The following is a 10,267-nucleotide window of genomic DNA, read 5'->3' on the forward strand; positions in this document are numbered from 1 at the left end:
ATGGTTTCATAGTTGATGAATGGCAGTGATGAAACTCCAGCTCACAGCTGCTGCCCACCTCCAATGAGACCAGGTGTATACAACAGCAACAAATTCCTTCAACTGAATCATGGAAAATGCTAGTGATTTCAGCAAACTTGTTCTGGAAACTTGATGCTCTCCTTCACTTCCAAGCACTTCCTCCCAGGCATTTGTAGGGCTCTAAAGCCCAGGATACAAAATCACTGCCAATATTTATGGAAGAGAGAAGAAAAGATCACAAAAAAAAAAAAATTCACAGTCAAATTTATTAACCCAGGGTATGTAGATGGTGGGCAGAAAGGAGAGGAAGGAAGGAGGGAAAAAAGAAATTTAGCCTACTTAGGAATGAATCTAAATAAAGGAATATTTTAAAAGTAAATTCAATTTTACTTTGTCATGAGGTATCAGTAGAAATTCCTCAAAAATTTGTCTTGAGGAACAAAATTGATTTATAATATCTGTTTCTCATGCTCTCAAATGTCCCTAGTTCTGTGTTTTTGCTGCTTAGAACATGACCTGAAATTTAGTTTGCATTTCTAAGAGAGATGAACTAACCCAATAAGTGGGGGAGAAACCCAACAAAACTGAGAGAATTTGATTTTAGCCCACTTGAACTTAAAAAAAAAAATCCCACTATTTTATTTGCCAAAAATGCATTCACTCACTGTCAGACTTATTCATTAAAACAGGTCCTACAGGAAGATAAAAATAATGGAATAAAATCACATTTCCTAATTCCTAATTCTTAATACCTAATTTAGACCATCTTTCTTATATCCTACTTCCTCTTTACCACCACCCCCATAATTTCACACATACACGCCCTGCACAGTTAATCTAAATTGTGTGGTAAATTTGTAGACGTGTGTTTCCATCCATGGTGCCAAGTGAGAAAGTGACGGACCATGGCAAAAATTTTAAATAAGCACCATGTCTTTTATCCCACAAAACCAGAGCTGAAACTTCACCCCATTGGGAAGTCCTTTCAACACTATATTTTCCAGATACTCCTTTTCCAGATACTGCCACTGGAAGCCTCCTACAGAGAGCTCATAATGCTGGGAATCATGGTTCTTTACAGAACGCCCACAACTTCTAGAAAATCATTTCTTTGCATCAAGTTGAAATCAACTTATAACCATTTAAAAGATACTTATCATAGCATCTATTCATTGTATTATTTCTAGGTTATTCACAAACAGTCCTGTCAAAATTTGTCTATAAAGGTCTCATGTCTTTGAAACATGTAATTGTTATTATCTAAGTGTAATTCACAGATCTGAACTTTGCCAATGCTGCATCTGTTTTCCCTTCAAACAAAGTTAATAGTTATTATCTACTTCATGGAAGTGTATTGGATATTAAAAGAAAACAACTGCAGACTGGGGACCTGTTTCAGTTGGTATCTGGGCTCCATTCATCCTCTTGAGCAGATAGCTGGAGTACATGTCCCAGTCGCCCCTGTAGTCAGGACATGTGACTACATTCTAGGCAATGAAAGATGGACAGGAGTGACACATACCACTTTCGGACTTACCTTCTCCCCCAAAACTTCTTGTGTGTTTTCCTGCCTCTCTCAACTGATTGGAAACTGAATGCCCACTGGGGAGAGCTGAAGTGTAAAATCAAAGGATCCTGAGTCTATGCATGACTGCTTCCCTCACCCCTGTTTAACCCTGGACCTCTACTGCTGTGCAACAGAGACAAGAATAAAGTTTTGGGAAGGGACATTCATCCAAGTGGTTAGATGCCTGTGTCCCATGTCAAAGCACCCAGGTTCAATGTCTAGCTCTGCTCCTGATTCCAACTGTCTGCTAAAGCAGACTCTGGGAGGCAGCACATGATGGCTCAAGTAATTAGGTTCCTGTCTCCCATGTGGGAGACCTAGATTGAGTTCTCAGTTCCCATTTTTAACCTAGCCTAGCCGTGGTCTTTGAGACATTTGAGGAATGAACCAGAAGATGGGAGGGTGCTCGCTCGCTCTCTCTCTCTCTCTCTCCTTTCTCTCCTTTCCTCCTTCCCTCTTTCTCTCTCTCCCACTCTGCTCTCAAAAGACAAAAGTTTTAGACAACAAAAATTTAACAAAATAGAAGGTAGTATATTAAGTCACTGAGATTTAAAAGTTGTTTCAACAATTAGCCTAATAGTTAATACTTTTGTGTAGAAACCACAGCACCAGATGGAGAGAAGTGCTCCATAGGTAATTCACTACCATACCACTGATAACAACTCTACTGTTACTGCTGCTGCTGCTATCACTACCACGGACATAGTCTGACTAGAACCTAATACGGTATCTCACTTGAGCTGGTCACTTCTACCTAGAGTCAGACCCACCATTTTAAGAGCCACAACATATCTTGAGTCATCTGGAAATATCAGTCAACAATTCTGAAAAGAAAGACAAAACTAGAACTTTTTTCACATGGCTTTTTCCTTATAGTTCTCCTCCTTTATTCACTTTTAAGAGTTAAAATATTTGGAATTTAAAAGTATAAATAAATATGTGCCTGTTAGATTTTTCTCTTTTAGTTATTAAAGACTATTTTGAAGACTGTTGGTATATTTTTGAACCTTTTTTAGATTATTATTTATTTATTAGTCAGGTAGGGTTACAGACAGTGAGAGAAGACAGAGAGAAATGTTGGTTCACTCCCTAGATGTCTGCAACGGCCGGAACTATGCCGATCCAAAGCCAGGAGCCAGGTGCTTCTTCCTGGTCTCCCATGCGGGTGCAAGGGCCCAAGCACTTGGGCCATCTTCCACTGCTTTCCCAGGCCACAGCAGAGAGCTGGACTGGAAGAGGAGCCACCAGGACCAGCACCAATATGGGATGCTGGCACCGCAGGCAGATGATTTACCTAGTGCACCATGGCACTGGCCTCTATTTTTGAATCTTGATTCAAGGTATTATTTTCCTCTCTCAGTTTTTATATAAACTACAAACTTTTTTTTTCTCATAGGCAACGTATTTTCACCCAAACAGCTGATAAAAACATTGATGAAGGTAAGGCTAAGTATTGAAGCCTATGTTATGGCCATGAGGACTTCCTCACAAATAAAGCACTATCTACTCATTAGCAGTATTTGAGTTCTACACACTTGAGTTGAACTTTCAATCCTTGTCTTACTATTGTAAGTCTTGAAATCTTTGTCAAATGCCACATTAACACTATGAGTAAGCCATAGAAATCTCCTACTCGATTAGTTCAGTAATTTTGGCAACAAGACAGAATGGTAATTTCTTGGAATGGCTATTTCTTAACCATCCTGAGCTGACTCCTAGTAATCATTCCTGTCTTTTCTCAGCACTCTCACATCATCTGCTTATTAATATATTTCAGAGTATTCATGGCTTCACATCAAGTCTGTAGTGTTGAAACTTTCTTCCGCTCAGCTCCTTTCTCAAAATAATAATAAAGACAAAATTCCCCAATTTTTATAGGCCCTCTCTCAATACCCATGATTTCTTAATCATGACCAACAATGGTTTCTGCAACTTATCTATAAATTCCTCTCATACCCAGAGTATTATTTATTTGGATCTAACAAACTGAGCTTCATGAATTCTGAAGCCCTTCTCTCCTAGTTACAGAAGGAACTTGCAGCTACCAAATAGTGTAACCATGACTACAAATCATGCCAAAAATAGGTCAGGAAACTTTATCTTATTTATGGAGCCCCTCCAGGCTGAGGAACCTACGTATCTACTTATCTATGTACTGTGGGTCTGCTATGTGAGGCATTTAAACACATAACTCATCTAATCCTCATAAGAATACTATGAAAACTGAGGTTCCGAAAAGAAAGTTGACCAAGGTTCCATGGCTAGAGTCAGGCTGAGTCAGAAGTCAGCCAGATTCTGCCCACACTGAGTTATACCTTCTTACTAGGGCTCTTGTCCTGTCTCTCACCCATCCCAGGCTTTAGCAAATTTTAATTATCTCTCTGCTACACCTCATGGATTTAAGACACTTTTTGGTGAAGAAAGTGGAAATTGGTCAAAAATGAGATGCTCTCCAGCCCTTTTCAATTATCATACATTATAAATATTCACCAAGTGATAGAGCATGTTCTAACGGAGATATCTCGAGTTTGCACCAGTTTCAATTTACCTGTATTTTCAGTCTGACCCCACATCACCCCTGCATACTCAGACTGAAATCCCCTAGGTCATGTTGGTGAGCCTTAGTTCCTCAAGATTCTTGGGATGTGCATTCTGATCTTTATGTACTGGTAATCTTTTATCACTATTATTATTTGAAACCCTGTCTTGTAATCACCAGGACTCTTCCTATGCCCTTCTTTCTGCATAGTCCTTACTTTTAACTAGAAGATTCTTCTCAGTGCCATGCCCATTCTAAAACCCCCATACATTTACAAGCTGAAAACAGAACTGTCAGTTATCATTTGCTATCAGCTGATGCTTATTCCAATTCTCCCTTTAATCCATCTGTAGAAGGGATTGATGAAGTGAGATCCAGTGATTCCAAGTGTAGCTTCGAGAGAGACTGCTTGAATCCAAACACCTGCTGGCTTGGTGAACTTGAGCAATTTACTTACAATCTCTGAACCCAGTTTATTTATCTGTAGAACTGAGATAATAATTTTGCTAAGATAAATGTTGACTGTTAATTATCATAAAGGGAATTATAATGTTGATATTTTTGTTCTCTACAAATGAAAAAAGAAAGTATAGAGGGTTGAGAATTCTGAAGGTTACCACTTAATTTGTAATATGTGAGTAGTTACCTGTTCCATTTAGCAAGAAGCAGCAATAGAATTTATGAGTTGCAGATGTCATCATACCAAAGCCAGAAGTTACTAAAGAAAATACTGATGAAACAGACCAGATGAAAACGGTCAAACTAAAGAGCTGATGGTCATTTGGGAAACGGCAGTGCTACTCAACATTCACATGAAACTATGGGCAGCAAATTACCTGGGGCAGACTTGTGGCACAGCTGTTTATTCGTGGGACACCCTCTTCCCAAATCACAGTTATTGGTTCCAGGCCTGGCTCCTCAACTTCCAAGCCAACTTCCTGCTACTGCACACCCTGGGAGGCAGGACATGATGGCTCACGTGCTTGGGTCTCTATAACCCTGTGTAGGAGCAGCAGACTGGGCTCTGGCTCCTGTTTTGGCCTGACCAACCAAGCACTGTGGAAGTGAGCCAGCAGATAGAGATTTCTATCTGTCTTTCTGTCTCTGAGTGTATCATGCCTCTCTTATGTTCAAAAATGAGAGCAACAACAAAATTACCAAAAATCTTCCTTTGCTTTTCTTCTGAGAGATGTCAAAAATTCAGACTTACATGTAACAATTTCCCAATTTTTAAATTTTGTCAAGTTACTTATTTAAATAGCTATCATCTTATGTATTTGCTAATCGGCCTGCAACCTTTGACTTAAAGCCTGAACTGTGAAACCTCACTGTCTAGTATCAGCTGTACTCGTGACTACAAATAACCCCAGAGTAGGTGAGATAGGTCAAGAAACTTTATCTTTCTTATGGAGCATCTCCAGGATGGGAAACCTGGGCGCCCACTCAATCAGAGACACCAAAGTCACCCTTATTTTGCCACAGAGATTATTATCTTACCACAAGACTGTTCTTTTCAAATCACTCAGAATCTCCAAGTTAAATTCCTGGCGCCTCCCAAGATTCCAACCACTCACCAATAATCTTATTTATGGTGTCAATTACTAATGGTCTTGAGGTTAAGAATCTGGTAAAACAGATGCTATGAAAATTGTTGCTAAAATTGTCTATCTATGTTACAAGCAGGGAGAATCTCACCCTGCCCTATGCAACTGTGGAGGAGAGAAGGTTATTAGAGCCAGCATCCAACAGGTTCATGTTCAAGTCTGCTGAAACCCACAAGATGATCCATAAGGGGAAACCAGGGCTGGTGGCAGCTGTTGAATAAGCCTTGTTCATTTTAGGATTATGAGAGAGCTGAAGAAGCCGTGATAAGTCACCAAGAGCCAAATCTATCTTTGGAATCCAACACAGTTTTCCAGCAGATTCGATCCATGGAGCAATCAACCTAGAGTTAGTTAATATATGATTCCTACAAGTGATCAAAATACATATTCAGGGATTCCAAGATGGCAGATTAGGGAGGGACATGTTGTGCTGGGCTAAGAATAAACAGTGAAAAGTGGAGTATGTGCACTCTCAGGGGATAACTGGAGAGAAAACCGCAGTGAAGTCCTATGACAGGAGGAGGAATGCTCTGGACCTTCGTGGAGGGTACGTACCCACAGCATGAGCACAATCACAGCTGCAGCGGCAGACAGCCAGAGGGGGAGCAGTTTAGAGATGGAGGTGAGACTGGTCTACAGCAACCTGTAGTGATATAGCTAGAAGGAGAGCATGGTATAGGTCTGGACTGGAGCCCTGGGTGAGGGCAGTTGCCCGCAGACCGGTGGAAATGGTATGTTTGTCTTGCCCCCAGCTTCCCAACAATAGCCCCAAATGTCCAGATGAGAGAGGGCAGACAACATTTTGGGTTAGGGCAGCAGCTATGGAAGCCTTTGTGTGCATTCACAAGAGCTGACTAAGACAGAATATCTAAGCAGCAGTGCTGGCAGCAGTGGAAGGCGGGCAGCAATGTTCAGCCAGTGGCACTTGTGTATGCATGTGATCCAGAGATTCTAGCCGAGGAAACGGTCAGCAGTCCCCACTGACTTTGAGCCTGGCTTGGAGGTAACTGGGCAGCCAAATTGGATGACGGGGTGTCCACAGCCTCCCAGGGTCAAAATGCCCAAGTAGGGCTGTCTCGGGAAACATCTGCCTCTCTGTTGACTAGACAGGTTGGTAGGAACTAGAAAAACCTCTAGACCCAGAGACTGGGAGTCTTGTGTGTTGAGACTGTAGGGAATTATTGGTTACAGAAGAGAAGATGCAGGATATAGTTGGGTAATGGGATCTACCAAGCCCAACTTGGGTGTTACCCTGGATACTCACCCCACCCTAGAGCACTGACCACAGCTCCCTGGCCACACATACCACACACCTCTTGGTATTCACTGAAAGTGCAGACATTCTACTAGGTCACAAAGGCATAGCACAAAAATAAAAACCATCAGAGGGAAAAGAAAAGCAAAATTCAAGTCCACAAATGCCTAAAAGCAAATACAAAACTCAAGAAACAAGAATAAGGAAGACATGATGAACTCCCCTCAATGGAACACAACAGTATTTCAATATTAGAATGCAAAAATGAGTGGATTGGAGAATTGCTGGAAACAAAATTAATCATAGGATTACTGAAAAGCAATTAGAAGAAAATCCATGAATTGGAGAAAATTATACATGACATGAATGAAAATTTTCCCATTGAGATTTTAAAGAGAAATAAAAATGAAACATTAGAAATGAAGAATTCAATAGACCAAATAAAAAATGTGGTGGAAAGTCTTAATAGCAGACTTGGTGAGACAGAAGAAAGAATATCTGAACTAGAAGAAAAATCTTTGAAATTCTACAGCCAGACCAAAGAAAAACAAGGAGAAAATAGAAAACTTTAAAACACTGTTGGAGATTAATGGGATACTATAAAATGACCCAATGTCCAGGTCTTAGGAGTTCCTGAAGGCATGGAAAGAAAGAATGGATTATAAGGCCTATTTAGTGAAATAATTACAGAAAACTTCCCCAATTTGGAGAAAGAAAGAAACATCCAAGTAGAGGAAGCACATAAAACTCCTAACAAACATGACCAGAAAAGATCTTCACCACAATACATTGTAGTCAAACTTTCCACAATAAAATATAAAGAAAAGATTCTAAAATGTGCACAACAGAAATGCCAGATTACTTTCAAAGGATCTCCAATTAGACTCACAGCTGATTTCTCATCAGAAACTGTATAGGCTAGGAGAGAATGGAGAAACATAGTCCAAGTCTTAAAAGAAAAAAGTTGTCAACCCAGAACGCTGTATCCTGAAAAGCTCTCATTTATGAATGAAGGTGAAATAAAGACCTTTCATAACAAACAGAAATTGAAATAATTGTCACAATTTATCCTGCCTTACAAAAGATGCTTAAGGGTGTGCAACACAGAAAGATAGCCATCACAATGAAAGAATGAGAAGGCAGAAAAATCCCCCAATAGAAGAACAAAAGAAATCCAAGCAATAAGAATATTTTTGGAAAAAATAGCAGGGCCAAGTCATTACTTATCAAGTCACTTTGAATGTAAATGGCCTCAACTCTCCATTTGAAAGATACATACTGGCTGAATGTTTTAAAAAATAAGACTCATCTATTTGCTGCCTACAAGAAACACATCTTACCAACAAAGATATGTACAGACTGATAGTAAAAAGATGAAAAGATGTTCCATACTAACAAAAACCAAAAATAGCTAGTGTTGCCATCCTAATATCAGACAAAATAGACTTTAACATAAAAACTGTTAACAGAATTGACAAAGGGTGCTATGTAATGATTAAAGGATCAATTCAACAGGAAGATGTGACTATAATAAATGGATATGCACCTGATTACATGGTGCCTCACTAATTAAAATAAATGTTAATGGATTTAAAGGGAGACATAGACTCCAATACAATTGGAATGGGGGACTTAAACACCACACTTTCATTGATAGAGAGATCAACTAGATAGAAAATCAGCAAGAAAACAACAGAGTTAATCAACACTAGAGACCAAATGGACCTAATAGATATCTACAGGACTTTTCACCCCATAGGGGCAGAATACACATTCTACACATCAGTGCGTGAAACTTTCTTTAGGGTAGACCATAAACTAGGCTATAAAGCAAGTCTCAGCAAATTCAAAAAAACCAAAATCATACCATGCATCTTCATTGACCACAATGGAATAAACGTGGAAATCAACAACTAAAGAATCTCTAGATCATATGCAAACACAAGGAGACTGAACGACATGGTCATGAATGAATAGTGAGTCATAGAAGGAATGAAAAGATAAATCAAAAAAATTCTGGAAACAAATTAAGACAACAATACATCATATCAAAACTTATGGGATGGGGCTGGAGCTGTGGTGTAGTAGGTAAAGCTGCTGTCTGCAGTGCCAGCATCCCAAATGGGTACCAGTTAGAGTCCCAGCTGCTCTACTTCCAATCCAGCTCTCTGCCATGGCCTGGGAAAGCATTAGAAAATGGCCCAAGTGCTTGGGCCCTTGTACTCATGTGGGAGACCCAGAAGAAGCTTCTGGATCCTGGCTTTGGATTGGCTCAGGTCTGGCCATTGCATACATTGGGGAATGAACCAGTGGATAGTAGATACCTCTCTCTGTCTCTATCTCTATCTCTATCTCTATCTCTATCTCTATCTCTGCCTCTTGGCTACTCTTTCAAATAAATAATTTTTTTTAAAAAAATCTTTTAAGAAAAACATATGGGATATAGCAAAAGCAGTGTTAACAGGGAAGTTTATAGCAATCAGTGCCTACATGAAGAAATTGGAAAGGTACCAAATAAATGAACCATCAATGCATCTCAAAGACATAGAAACAAAACAACAAACCAAACCCAAAATTAGTAGGAGAAAAGAAAAAATTACAATTACAGAAGAAATAAACAAATTTGAAATCAAAAAAGAAAAATATAAAAAATCAGTGAAATGAAGAGCTGATTTTTTGAAAAACTAAACAAAATTGGTACACCATTGGTACAACTAACCAAAAAAAGAAGATGACCCAAATCAAAATCAATAATGAAATAGGAAATGTAACAACAGATAACATAGAAATAAAAATAATCATCAGAAATTACTACACAGAGCTGTATGTCAACAAATTGGAAAACCTAGAAGAAATGTATAGATTCCTAGACACATACAATCTACCAAAATTGAGTCATGAAGACATAGAAAATCTAAACAGACCAATAACCAAGATGGAAACTGAATCAGTATCAAAGACCCTCTCAGCAAAGAAAACCCCAGGACCAGATGGCTTCACTGCTGAATTCTACCAGACATTTAAAGAAGAATGAATTCCAATTCTTCTCAAGCTATTCAAAACAATTGGAAGGGAGGTAATCCTCCCAAACTTCTTGTATGAAGACTGCATGAACTTAATTCCTAAACCAGAAAATGATGCAACAGAGAACTGTAGACCAATATCCCTGATGAACATAGATGCAAAAATCCTCAACAAAATATTAGCTAATTGAATCTAACCACATCAGAAAGATCATTCACCCAGACCATGTTGTATTTATCCCTGGTATGTGGGGATGG

Source organism: Lepus europaeus, chromosome 5, assembly GCF_033115175.1.
Source record: "Lepus europaeus isolate LE1 chromosome 5, mLepTim1.pri, whole genome shotgun sequence".
NCBI classification, from domain to species: domain Eukaryota; kingdom Metazoa; phylum Chordata; class Mammalia; order Lagomorpha; family Leporidae; genus Lepus; species Lepus europaeus.